The 14,316-nt window shown below is 42.2% G+C and overlaps 2 protein-coding genes across 4 annotated transcripts in view; one reads left to right on the top strand and one right to left on the bottom strand.

The window, feature by feature from the left end:
- The window catches only part of LOC110494853 (metalloproteinase inhibitor 2), a 67,635-nt gene extending 67,373 nt beyond the window's left edge, over positions 1-262 (bottom strand). The window contains exon 1 of the mRNA XM_021570183.3: positions 197-262. The gene's annotated coding sequence lies outside the window, so the exon portion shown is untranslated. The remainder of the gene's footprint in view (positions 1-196) is intronic.
- LOC110494842 (uncharacterized) overlaps positions 1-14,316 on the top strand; it is a 289,407-nt gene that overhangs the window by 171,727 nt on the left and 103,364 nt on the right. The window lies entirely within an intron of this gene.

Below are 14,316 nucleotides of genomic sequence, written 5' to 3'. Positions count from 1 at the left end.
ATAGTGCAAATGCGACGAAAACTGTCAGTTCATATGTATTTTCCAAAGCATGCAAGGATGTAAACTTCTTTACACCAGTGTTCAGTTTTAAATGGCGCGATTACCATATTTTCCGAACACTGATGAATAAGCTGGACAGTCTTTTCGAAAATCGTGAACAATTACAGCGATGGCCGAGGTTATCGTTGAGACATACCCAGGACCCACAAGGCCGAAGGCGGATCTTTCCCTGGAGTGAAAACGTCCGGAGATTCGATGGAGCGGGCAAGCGACTATGCAATGGTGAATTGGAAACGGATAATGGTCAGGGCTAAACGGACCCTTTATCTGTAAGAAATAGTAAAAAAAAAAAAAAGAATTATAACGTGTGTTAAAATGTATGTACTAAATATTCTGAATTAAATCATTGGGTTTGAAAATGTATCTCACCCTTTAACGAAAGGGGAAGCTGTCTTTTCTCTCACGCCAGGGTCTGTCGCAGAGAAATGTAATGTCTGGAGAAAAAAAACATGTATTATTTTATAGTCTTTCCTACAATGGTATGTTATAAACATTACTGGTTATTAAAGTTTGTAATAATATACAACTGCAGGCCTCCAAGGTTTTTACATAAAACACTCATGTTTAAATATTAGTCAAATTTGGTCATTCTAACACGTCTTAAAAAAGGTATGAAATATTTTGGAATTCAATAAAAGGAATTTAAAAACTGTATCTCACCCTTTAAGATGGGAAAATGTATTTTACATCATCACCCCGCTCTGTCGCGAAGGAAAAAAGACACGGAAAATCAGGGGGCGTGCGTGAGTGTGCGTGTGACGGAGCAGCAGGAGTGTGTGTGCGTTTCAAAAACAAAGGGGTTGTGTGTGTTCAACAGAGGCCCAAGCATTCTATCTGTAGAGAATCGTTTGAAACCAATGTTTGCACTATCATGCATACGGTATGTCCAGATATCTGCCGACCGCCCGGGGGTTAAACATTGATCTCTAATCAGCGCCCGGTTGTAGACAGATTGTCTCGACATCCCCCATGTTGTTTGAATTCACCGCCTTTGTTCTCTAAACCAAATATACAGGGTACATGATATACATGATATCTCCCGAAAAAATGCCACCACGGCCCTGTAAACTCATTCCGTACTTTTGCTAGTTAGGGACAGAACGTGGAGCATATATTTTAACACTATGTTAGCACAGCTTTAGCGCAAACCCACAGCCCCGAATATTTAGCTGCCAGGACAGATTAAAAAAGAGATGTGAATAAGTGAATCTCTCCTAATGGATATTTCTGAAGGCTACTGGACATAAGTGATTGGGAAGCGATCAATTTTAGGCGTAAGGCCAAATAATCACATACCCAAGAATGTTTATATATTAAAAAACGAAAAGTGGGCACTCTGAACGACTTGGATATTTGAACGACTTGGATACTCTGAACCGAATGGATATTTCTGGAGGTGAGTAAGTGAAAAATATATTTTAAGTTTTGTTTGAATATTATCGGGATATTATTGTAATATTAAACACAAGTTATTTGTGTTTTTCAGGCCAAATGCACATATAAGTTAAAGTGTATATATTTCGTATAACGGTTAATATTGTCTAACGTTTGTTAGGGGCCCTATCATTTACGCAGCTTTAAGATTTCGACTCGCTAAATTGTCTGGATATTATTGTAATATTAAACACAAGTTATTTGTGTTTTTCAAGCCAAATGCACATATAAGTTAAAGTGTATATATTTCGTATAACTGTTAATATTCTCTAACGTTTGTTAGGGGCCCTATCATTTACGCAGCTTTAAGATTTCGACTCGCTAAATTGTCTGGATATTATTGTAATATTAAACACGAGTTATTTGTGTTTTGTGTTTTTTTAGCTATGTATTTCAGGCCAAATGCCCATATAAGTATGGGCCCATATATCCTCCTGTGGTCCCAAAAGCTATGCTTTTAGGACTAAAAAGAATCACGTGGTGTTGAAAGCCAAAGGCGTGACTCAAAACTATGAAAATGCCCCGCGTGTAAACTTGGAATCAATCACACGCTTGGTCGAGGGGTTCATAAATGACAGGAATAGTGACTTGGAGATTTTGAGCTCCTACAAAAAGATTGTTAGGGATAAAAAGGGCTTCCATCTGAGGAATGCCCCACTTACTAAAAGATTCAGGGTAGTCTATGACAAGAGACTGCTTTTGCCTGACGGGACCACATTGCCCTTTGGCTACTGACTTATGCTACAAGCCGCAGTGTGTCATAAAAGCTTAAGATAAAATGACTGCTGTAGAAGGTTTTGACCCCCGGTTGGAACTACCATTTTCGGCCTTAATCGCAGGGCCGTCTAATAGTGGTAAAACTTGTTTTGTAAAAAGTATTTTAGAGAATTCTGAACATGTGTTATCTCAAAAGCCTGATAATGTTGTGTGGTGTTATTCTTGTTATCAACCTCTGTATGATGAATTGTTGAAGACAATAAAAATCAAGTTTGTTGAAGGATTACCTGAATCCCTGTCTGATGATGAACTTTTACCTCCTCATAAAAACAATCTGCTGGTTTTGGACGATATGCTATTTGCAGGTAGCGAACATCCCGAAATTGCCCGAGCGTTTACCCAATATACTCAACCTGTCCGTGCTTTACTTGGTGCAAAAATAGCCGCACCATCAGTTTGAACGGCAATTACATGGTTTTGTTCAAAAATCCTAGAGACAAACTACAAATTAACACTCTAGCTCAGCAGATGTACCTGGGAAGGAAATCCTACTTTATGGAGAGCTACGAGGACGCTACCAAAGCGCCATTTTCTTATTTAATCGTTGATTTAAAAGCAAATACTCCAGAACACCTGAGGCTACGAACAGGTCTGTTCCCGTGGGAGTGGCCGGCTGCGTACATTCCTAAAAAGTAACCGCTATGTCTCTGCGTTTAAAAATAAACCTGCCCCTCTTGAGAAGCCTAGTTGGGGCTACATCTAATGAACGGAAAGCCATCTTGGGTCACTGTTCTTCAGATCTCATATTATCCCTATGTGAGATTGCTTTGAACCTTCTCAAAGGACGCATTCCACTCACCCTGACCCAATTGAAAAAATTAAAGAGACAAAAGACCGCGATCAAACTCTTTGCCAATAAAAGGGGCATGACTTCAAAAGAAAAGACATAGCATACAACAGTCTGGCGGTTTTATTCTACCTTTACTAAGTATAGCCGTGCCCTTCATCACCAGCCTTATTGCTGCCAGACGTGGGGGTTGAACACAGAGGGTGATGGCCAATAAAATGTATCTGGTGCCACAACAAGAGTTGGATAGACTTAAAAAACAAGTGCAGGGTCCTGAAAATATCAGACAAACCGCGGCAAATGATTTGGATACGGCCATGAAGGATATTTTGAATCAAAAAGGATTGATGCCCTATGATAAGGTCCAAAAATACACAAACCTCTTGCAAAGGTATTTGGCCTTGGTGAAACAAGGGGAGAGAGAGACCGGCCATTTAACTATTTCCCTACCGGACCCTTTAAAATATGACGAGCCTAGCGAGAGCCAAGCCCCTGTAATGCCTGTACCTGTGAGCTTACAGTCTGAAGATCAGATGCCTGTTGAAGATAAAGTTATGCATGACTTGTTAACCCATGTTCCGGCACGTAACAGGAAAAATGTTAGATACATTATGAACAAGATAAAAGACTCAAATGGGGCCGCTACTTGGAACGACAAAGGAGAGTTTATCCTTCAGGGTTCTGTTGTCAAGGGTTCACATATGCTTGACTTGCTTAAAAGTACCACATCGGCCCACAGGTTGCTGATGACAGAAGACCTCCAGGGTGGCTTCAGTTTCTTAAGGCCCTGGCCATCCTCAACATTCCCCTCTCGGGTGTACCCAACTATAAGCTTCGTCAACAGATTCACTCTTTAAAACAAAAACCTTCAACGAGATACAGCACCCCTAAAGATGCCCCAACAACCACGCATCCCTATGAAATGAATGATGATAACCCATTTACCCCCCTGAACGCCTCCGGACCTTTCCCTGATCCCGATCTCTCTGGGTGGTTAGAGTTTTGAATTACTTTTGAATGACTATGATTAAATTCAATACATTTTATTTGAAAAAATTAAGCAATTTAACATTTGTGGCATTCTTGAAACATTTGACGTGAGCATACGCCTTGATAACACGGTCTTAAAGGATACACATTTGAACACTTTTGATATTTTCTAACAAAACAAGCTACAACGTTATCATTACTTCTTAAATCATCCTTATAAAGAGACATAACATCTTCAAAAGAAACTCCCCGGGCTCTTTGGCATAGGTAGAATACACAGTGGTGACCGCATGTAGTGGAAAGGTTATCTTGCACTTGTTTGATGCTGTAGTATATCTTTGAGACGTTTTGGTCAAAAATTCTTTAATAGATTTGGGGAAATGTGAAAAACCGGGAGGGAAGCCATCCTCCTTCCTCTTCTAATGTCACAGCTAGCCAATGTTCACCCGGCATGTGTTTAGGATGGGTATTGACAATAAACATGGCAGGCTGCACTGTCCATTTCTCCATAGGTAATTAATCACAAGCCAACACTCCACAAAATTGTTTTCCAATCAGTCGGCTCATGAGCCCTTCCAACTCTTGGGTATTCATGTCTTTGCTCAACGATCCTTAATAATAATCTACCAAAACCTGTCTTCGGCTATTCACTTCCAAGATTGAATCAGAGCAGGCATAAACAATCATGCTAACGGTACAGGCTAAAGGTGTACGGAAACACATTTCCAGCCTGAGGTTACCTTTCGACACCACCGAAAGATTTCCTGAGGTGTCATCATCAGGTGATAAATTGAAAGCATACATTGTGTAACCCTCTGCAAAATAATTTCTGTCAATAGGTAAAGAGAGATCTTTTAGATGCCTCCCGGTAGCCAGGAATAGATTGTAAAATTCTCGCACAGATATGTTGTTATTATGATTGCAGTTGGAAAGCCTTAGCAGGGACCTGACGTCCATCCTGACACAGAGCTACATACTCTGCATTGAAGTGTTGAAAATTAAATGGGTTTTTATTTAAGCTGCCCGTATTGGAGGCGTGATCAACCATACCTATAACCACGTATCGTGGTAAAGGGCCTAGAAATAGGTTTTCTTGACTGCAGATTCTGCTGCCCACAGGTAATGCTAAAGGTTTTCATGGTAATTCTTTGGAGAGGGTAAAGGGCATTTCCTTTCATCAAAGCCTGTGAGTGACCCAGACGAACTGCCGGAGATACAGACACTTTTTTAATAAAAAGCGTGGCCCCCAACACTTTTAAACTAAAGTCCCCGTCCTGTGCAGACATTAGGCAAAACTCATCCTTGGCCCTGGTTAATTTTAGTCTTAAATCAACCGCATTTAAGAGTAAACGTTCTTGAAAGAAAATGTCAGAGTGTATAGGGCCTAGCAGATGAAACTCTCGAGATTCGGCACAGTAGCGACCCCGTGCCTCCAGTCCTTCGTTTGCACCGGTGGATGGGTCTGTCGATTCCATAGAGCCTCCTGCAGTATCCTTGCTAAACAGCCCGGCGCTGAATTGGGTCTTGAGAGTGTCGTCAGAGTAGTTGAGTAAACACTCCATGATGGCCCTGTATGGGTATGTGGCACTGCTTTGACTGATTAGACGTTCACCCAAAGTCACATCCACTTGGGAGAAGATGGTGGCCACTGGATAATTAATGAGACTCACTTTGGCATCGTTTGCAATATTAGTACCATCTCTTTTGGCCACTTTTAGACGCAAATGCACCAAGGTGTTGTTGAGGTCCAGATAGTTGTCACCGTGGCCTGGTATGAAAAACTCTATGGGACCGTTGTCTGTAATGGCAGAGAGTGGGGCTATCTCCATATAACTGGACCTCTCTACTGAATGTTGGGTTAAGGGGGCAAAAAGATCGAGCTCTGTCTATATAGCTTCAAAGGACATGCGGTGTAAAAGAGCCATGGTGCTTGTTCTTTTAGAAAATACTTCAGAGTATTCTTTTTACCGTTTTTGGTCCAGACCTCCTCACTTTACCCCGTCTTTGACTAACTGAGTTTCTTTTAACCGTTAACCTCCGTTTTTTAGGCGCAAGCCTGCGACTTATACCCGGAGGTCTCTTTTTTGGTCTTCGAGACAGCATCATCGGCCCCGAGCCTTCTTGACGCTCGACATCTGGTGACGCCCTTCTGGTCATAGCATTGGCTACAACCTCACTTACTATATTTTTTGCTGCTGATTTTAAATGCGGTTTGGCTATGCTGAGGCCTCTCTTCATAAACGGTAAAACCATCCTAAAGAGGTTACGAAATATACCTCCTATCCCCGAACCATACATGGTTGGGGAACCATAATAGCCGGGTAACCCATTACCCACTCAATCAACATAGTATGAGACATAACGGTTAGGGTCGAGATGTCGGTGTTCCATAACCCTTTTTAATTTATTTGTATTATGTATATAAAATATATAATACTAATATTATATATGTAGAGAGGTTTTGGTGGGTCTAAAGTGGATTTTTACAATCGTTTTACCATAAGTAAATTCAATGTTTCGTTCTGATCCATTTTAAGCTCAACAAGAATGTTTTCAATATATTTCTTGCTTACAGGTACGTAGTGTGGCTTGTCGTAGGTGACAGTGACTATGTCCCCATCCTTTCCGTCTATATGAACCGTTCTCAGGAGTGGCACACAGCTGGCTCCGACCCTTTGATAGGATATGATGTCGGTATACACAAATATGTTGTAAAATCCTGCATGTATATCCGTGGGGAATGGGAATAATTTATCTTTCACATACGTCCATTTATTGGGACCCATCCCCAACATGTAGGCTAAATTACCCCCGGTCTTTATTCCCCAGGCAGCATCTCCTGAGATTTGTACACGTTTATGTATAGGGTTGTACGTCAGGAATATTTCCATATTGTTCAGTGATAGGCGTTCATTCAACTCGGAGACAATCCTGTCGACGGTTCTACAGAACCCTTTTTTAACCTTAATAAGTTTCGCAGGTTCGATAACTTTTTGCAATAAAAATCACGGTCCTTAACTTTGATATTATACCAGCTATGGTGGGTATGTAATCTCGCTGAGACCTACTTCCCAGGCCTCAGATAACTCTATAGGCTTTGGAAAATTGGTTGTATAATTCGAACTCTGATTATTACGATATATATGTACGGACGCATTACTGGGGAGTCAGGTAGAAGCCGCTGTGTTCCATGATGCACTCTGGTGTACACGCAAATTATGATGTATTTTATCATGCATGTGGGTTTAAATTTACCCCCAATGCCTCCACCACATCCTGCTCTAATACCCAACTGTTGAACTTTTGGGGCCAGTTTTTCCAGCGGACCAGCACCCATTTTTGATCCTTTTCTCTTTTGATCTAGAATCTCCTCCACGTGAAAGACTTTGTCTTTACCCAACTGTACCTTCTGTAATTCCTTCTCATAAAAAGATCCCTCCATAAGTTCCCCGTCATAATATTTTAATGTGTAGACCGGGGGTATGCGCTGCAGACATTCGGTAACCGTGAACAACTCATAGCTGTAGCCTTGCTCATATTGTTTGTCGAAAACACCCCTCAACTTGGATATACGCACCTACTCTTTTTTTTTTTTCTTACGGTGAAGGGGGAACAAACCATACAGATTTTTAAAGACTTGAAAAGAGTTTTCAGAAGAGACCTCGGAGGGTTTCATCCGTATACTCTTATGGTAACTATTGTTGTACCCCATTACTAAATCTTGAACTATATCGATATATCTATGCGTGTTGTGAGCTGTAAAATAGCGCCACATCCGCTCTTTCAGAGTTCTGTTAAAGCGTTAAACAACTGAAGCTTTCAAATCCGAGCCTGTAGCAAAATGTACTATATTGTGCTTCTTCATGAGTTTCTGAAAAGTATTATTAAAAATTATTTTCCGCCATCAGTCTGCACTTTCTTGGGGGCTCCTCCTTCCTTCAAGATAGAGTCAAAGGCCCGGGTCACCTCTGCCCCGCTCTTATTTTTTAAGACCCTGACAAAAGCTATTTTAGAGAAAATATCTATAACCGTTAGCATGTAGCGATTTCCATCATTTTTATCTGCAAGGGCCTGCATGTCACATAGATCAGCCTGAAATTGGGACAATGGTTGGGTAGAAAAAACGATATTTCTTGGAAATTGTTTTCTTACGGGTTTATGTAGAGTGTGCGCATCCTGCTCTGATAACCACTCATTCACTTTAGCATCGCTTAACCGGCTACCTGTTTCTTCGGCTATAGCTCTCTGTAAACGTTCCTTACCCCCATAAGACGCAGGGTCAGAGGGATTATAATAAATGTTTTTCAACATCTGCTCTGCCATCCTTCTTGCCTCTCTGAGGTACAATAACATTAATGAGCCACTTTCAAATAACGACAACATTTCATTTTCATTTTTGGGATTTTTATTTTAAAGAAAACATTATGTATTGCGTATACAGACAATTCAGAATTCGTTGCAGGATACATGTCCCCGTTTTCTCAATGATCACATCATGCAACACCCTGTATATTTGGTTTAGATTAACAGGCTTGTGTCGCTGAATTTTTAAAACACACACATCCGCTATATAAGTATATAAACAACAAATATGATACATGTTACAATTAAATGGTGTTTCAAACAAATAAAGTAAAATCTTAGACAAAGTTGTTTCTAGTTCTTCAGAATCACCCCCAAGACGGGATACCAATTGTGTCCATTGTAGACTCTCGCCCGCATGTCGTACATGATTCATGATTTGTTCCATTTTCAGCACACGCTCTACATTAGTCCCGGAATTGTGGGTTGTGTAGAACGATACATTGTTCACTTTATTTTCAATAATTTGATGCATAACATTTGTAAGTTCTCTCAAAAGAAGACATGTATTTATTCTCTCTAACATCGTATACACATAGTTACCCATTGCTTTACATCTAAATAACAAAAATGTCACTCGGTCTCTTGGGGTTTATTGAGCCAGAAAGTCATCACATCAGCCACCACAGCCTCCCTGTATTTGTTATCGTCCACCAGGGTGTGTCGGATTTCTTTGAGTTTCTTGTGGATGTAGATCGCCTCCTTCAGTTCATGTAGGAAAGCCTCGGTTACCCCGTGAACTCTGGGGATAGACGGCACAAGACCCATAGACTCCAGGGCTCTGACCAGAAATGGTATAAACCTGCAGGACCAAAGTCTTTTCACCAGCGCCTCAAAATGGTTGAAGAAGTAGTATCTTGGGGGGTCGTATAGGCATGGATGCCTGCGCTGGCTGGGGTGATTGATCTCACAACCGATGCATTTTTCTCATATACAGTGCCTTGAGAAAATATTCGGCCCCCTTGAACTTTGCGACCTTTTGCCACATTTCAGGCTTCAAACATAAAGATATAAAACTGTATTTTTTTGTGAAGAATCAACAACAAGTGGGACACAATCATGAAGTGGAACGACATTTATTGGATATTTCAAACTTTTTTAACAAATCAAAAACTGAAAAATTGGGCGTGCAAAATTATTCAGCCCCTTTACTTTCAGTGCAGCAAACTCTCTCCAGAAGTTCAGTGAGGATCTCTGAATGATCCAATGGTGACCTAAATGACTAATGATGATAAATACAATCCACCTGTGTGTAATCAAGTCTCCGTATAAATGCACCTGCACTGTGATAGTCTCAGAGGTCCGTCAAAAGCGCAGAGTGCATCATGAAGAACAAGGAACACACCAGGCAGGTCCGAGATACTGTTGTGAAGAAGTTTAAAGCCGGATTTGGATACAAAAAGATTTCCCAAGCTTTAAACATACCAAGGAGCACTGTGCAAGCGATAATATTGAAATGGAAGGAGTATCAGACCACTGCAAATCTACCAAGACCTGGCCGTCCCTCTAAACCTTCAGCTCATACAAGGAGAAGACTGATCAGAGATGCAGCCAAGAGGCCCATGATCACTCTGGATGAACTGCAGAGATCTACAGCTGAGGTGGGAGACTCTGTCCATAGGACAACAATCAGTCATATATTGCACAAATCTGGCCTTTATGGAAGAGTGGCAAGAAGAAAGCCATTTCTTAAAGATATCCATAAAAAGTGTTGTTTAAAGTTTGCCACAAGCCACCTGGGAGACACACCAAACATGTGGAAGAAGGTGCTCTGGTCAGATGAAACCAAAATTGAACTTTTTGGCAACAATGCAAAACGTTATGTTTGGCGTAAAAGCAACACAGCTCATCACCCTGAACACACCATCCCCACTGTCAAACATGGTGGTGGCAGCATCATGGTTTGGGCCTGCTTTTCTTCAGCAGGGACAGGGAAGATGGTTAAAATTGATGGGAAGATGGATGGAGCCAAATACAGGACCATTCTGGAAGAAAACCTGATGGAGTCTGCAAAAGACCCGAGACTGGGACGGAGATTTGTCTTCCAACAAGACAATGATCCAAAACATAAAGCAAAATCTACAATGGAATGGTTCAAAAATAAACATATCCAGGTGTTAGAATGGCCAAGTCAAAGTCCAGACCTGAATCCAATCGAGAATCTGTGGAAAGAACTGAAAACTGCTGTTCACAAATGCTCTCCATCCAACCTCACTGAGCTCGAGCTGTTTTGCAAGGAGGAATGGGAAAAAAAATTCAGTCTCTCGATGTGCAAAACTGATAGAGACATACCAAAAGCGACTTACAACTGTAATCGCAGCAAAAAGTGGCGCTACAAAGTATTAACTTAAGGGGGCTGAATAATTTTGCACGCCCAATTTTTCCGTTTTTGTTTGTTAAAAAAGTTTGAAATATCCAATAAATGTCGTTCCACTTCATGATTGTGTCCCACTTGTTGTTGATTCTTCACAAAAAAATACAGTTTTATATCTTTATGTTTGAAGCCTGAAATGTGGCAAAAGGTCGCAAAGTTCAAGGGGGCCGAATACTTTCGCAAGGCACTGTATATTCTCCAATCACTACGTCTAAAAGCGTGGCTACAGAGGCCTTGATGGTGTCCACAAAAATAGTACTGACCACCCCATCAAACACGTCCTCAGGCTGTGTACATGTAGGGGGTGTTGTGGGTCTTGCCAGGGGCTGGGAGGCATACATTGTTGGGCTGGGAGGCATACAATCCTTAGGGTCGGACCCCATGACGTTTCGGAGTCCTGGTATGTGGTAGGAATATCCATGGTTAATGCGTAAGTGAAGAACTGTAGGTTTTAAGGACCCTCCTTTCATTGTTGAACCAGCCCTCGGGGTATCAGGGCGTGGTTAACGCAGCCGCGTACTTAGTTTTCTTCGGGGGGTGACCCTTCTGCCGATGTACCTTCTTGGGGCTCCTTTGAATCATAATCCTCGGGATTCGTATATATTATGCACTTCTTTAGCCGAACAATGCTCTGTCACTGTTGGCTCTGTACAAACAGAGCGTCCAACAACTCCAACATTTTCAATTCCATTAAATCCCAACTTTTAAAAGGAATAAGCATGCGCAACCTAAAATCCCCGGCCAGGCCTCCATCACAAATGTTTTGGTTGCGGATTTCCTTGTTGCTGATATAGAACTCCACGCAGCCACATGGAAGTCCATTCTTTCTTTGTATTTTCACCCTGTGAAATACTCTTCCTGAGGAGTCAGGGGTACCTTCCCAACGGGTCTCGTAACCTGTGAACAAGCTATACCCCTTGGTGATAAGTCTCAGTTCGGGACACAAAACCTGGCGAAAAACCGTCCAGTCTTCAACCCCATAGTCCACTCCTAATGTCTGGTCGGTATATTCTTCTCCTTCGGCTACCGTATAGAGGTTTACTCTACAGGCCAAGTAATCAAATAGATACCCACATTGCTGTCCATTAGACATCAGCACTTGATCTTTCAGCGCAGTTGCGGGCGGTATCTGGGTTCTATACACACTTAGAAACCGCTTTTTTGGAGCATCTTATATTGCAGCATTATACTTGGCCCTTTCTCTATGTTTCAGCCGTGGTCCTGCTTCCGTTGTTACAGTCATCACAGCTTTGCCACTGATTGCAAAATCCATGTTTAAAAATCTTGTTTACTGTTCTGGGATCGCATGCCTTGTTCTGGACATTTATTTATAATGAGTCTGCCACAGCCAATACCCCGGACATTCCTGCTTCATCAGATAACAACCATAAGGGCAATAAAACTGGGGGTGGGGAGCCATACACGTTCAAAAGTTCAAACACTGAATCCCCCCCCAGTTCAACCAGGTCCCTAGACATCAATCAGCATGACTACTTCAAAGGATGCAATATAGATATAAAATAACACACCCTCTAACACGTGACCACAGGAACAGGATGGCCTGGCCGGAGGCCCATATTTGGACATGAAACACGTCATCATGGACACAGGGTCATCAATCAAAATTTTGACCCGTGCCGTCTACTTTATTCTCTCTCACAGGTGATGGGCTTGTGCTTGTGCTTCTAGTTCCGACAATGCAGTAGTAACCAACCAGTAATCTAACCTAACAATTCCACAACTGCTACCTTATACATACAAGTGTAAAGGGATAAAGAATATGTACATAAATATATATGAATGAGTGATGGTACAGAACGGCATAGGCAAGATGCAGTAGATGGTATCGAGTACAGTATATACATATGAGATGAGTAATGTAGGGAATGTTAACATAAAAGTGGCATTGTTTAAAGTGGCTAGTGATACATTTTTTACATCAATTCCCATTATTAAAGTGGCTGGAGTTGAGTCAGTGTGTTGGCAGCAGCCACTCAATGTTAGTGGTGGCTGTTTAACAGTCTGATGGCCTTGAGATAGAAGCTGTTTTTCAGTCTCTCGGTCCCTGCTTTGATTCACCTGTACTGACCTCGCCTTCTGGATGATAGTGGGGTGAACAGGCAGTGGCTCGGGTGGATCACTTCCGGCGCCGACAGAGATGGCCGCCTCGCTTCGCGTTCCTAGGAAACTATGCAGTTTTTTGTTTTTTTACGTGTTATTTCTTACATTAGTACCCCAGGTCATCTTAGGTTTCATTACATACAGTCGAGAAGAACTACTGAATATAAGATCAGCATCAACTCACCATCAGTACGACCAAGAATATGTTTTTCGCGACGCGGATCCTGTGTTCTGCCTTACAAACAGGACAACGGAGTGGATCCTATGCAGCGACCCAAAAAAACGACTCCGAAAGAGAGGGAAACGAGGCGGTCTTCTGGTCAGACTCCGGAGACGGGCACAGCGCGCACCACTCCCTAGCATTCTTCTTGCCAATGTCCAGTCTCTTGACAACAAGGTTGATGAAATCCGAGCAAGGGTAGCATTCCAGAGGGACATCAGAGACTGTAACGTTCTTTGCTTCACGGAAACGTGGCTTACTGGAGAGACGCTATCCGAAGCGTTGCAGCCAACAGGTTTCTCCACGCATCGCGCAGACAGGAAAAAACATCTTTCTGGTAAAAAGAGGGGCGGGGGCGTATGCCTTATGACTAACGTGACATGGTGCGATGAAAGAAACATACAGGAACTCAAATCCTTCTGTTCACCTGATTTAGAATTCCTCACAATCAAATGTAGACCGCATTATCTACCAAGAGAATTCTCTTCGATTATAATCACAGCCGTATATATCCCCCCCCAAGCAGACACATCGATGGCTCTGAACAAACTTTATTTAACTCTCTGCAAACTGGAAACAATTTATCCGGAGGCTGCATTCATTGTAGCTGGGGATTTTAACAAGGCTAATCTGAAAACAAGACTCCCCAAATTTTATCAGCATATCGATTGCGCAACCAGGGGAGGAAAGACCTTGGACCATTGTTACTCTAACTTCCGCGACGCATATAAGGCCCTGCCCCGCCCCCCTTTCGGAAAAGCTGACCACGACTCCATTTTGTTGATCCCTGCCTACAGACAGAAACTAAAACAAGAGGCTCCCACGCTGAGGTCTGTCCAACGCTGGTCCGACCAAGCTGACTCCACACTCCAAGACTGCTTCCATCACGTGGACTGGGAGATGTTTCGTATTGCGTCAGATAACAACATTGACGAATACGCTGATTCGGTGTGCGAGTTCATTAGAACGTGCGTTGAAGATGTCGTTCCCATAGCAACGATTAAAACATTCCCTAACCAGAAACCGTGGATTGATGGCAGCATTCGTGTGAAACTGAAAGCGCGAACCACTGCTTTTAATCAGGGCAAGGTGTCTGGTAACATGACCGAATACAAACAGTGCAGCTATTCCCTCCGCAAGGCTATCAAACAAGCTAAGCGCCAGTACAGAGACAAAGTAGAATCTCAATTC

The sequence above is a fragment of the Oncorhynchus mykiss genome, chromosome 17, assembly GCF_057628025.1.
Source record: "Oncorhynchus mykiss isolate SJ-2025 chromosome 17, ASM5762802v1, whole genome shotgun sequence".
Taxonomy (NCBI): Eukaryota; Metazoa; Chordata; class Actinopteri; order Salmoniformes; family Salmonidae; genus Oncorhynchus; species Oncorhynchus mykiss.
This window is presented reverse-complemented; position numbering and strand designations above follow the sequence as displayed.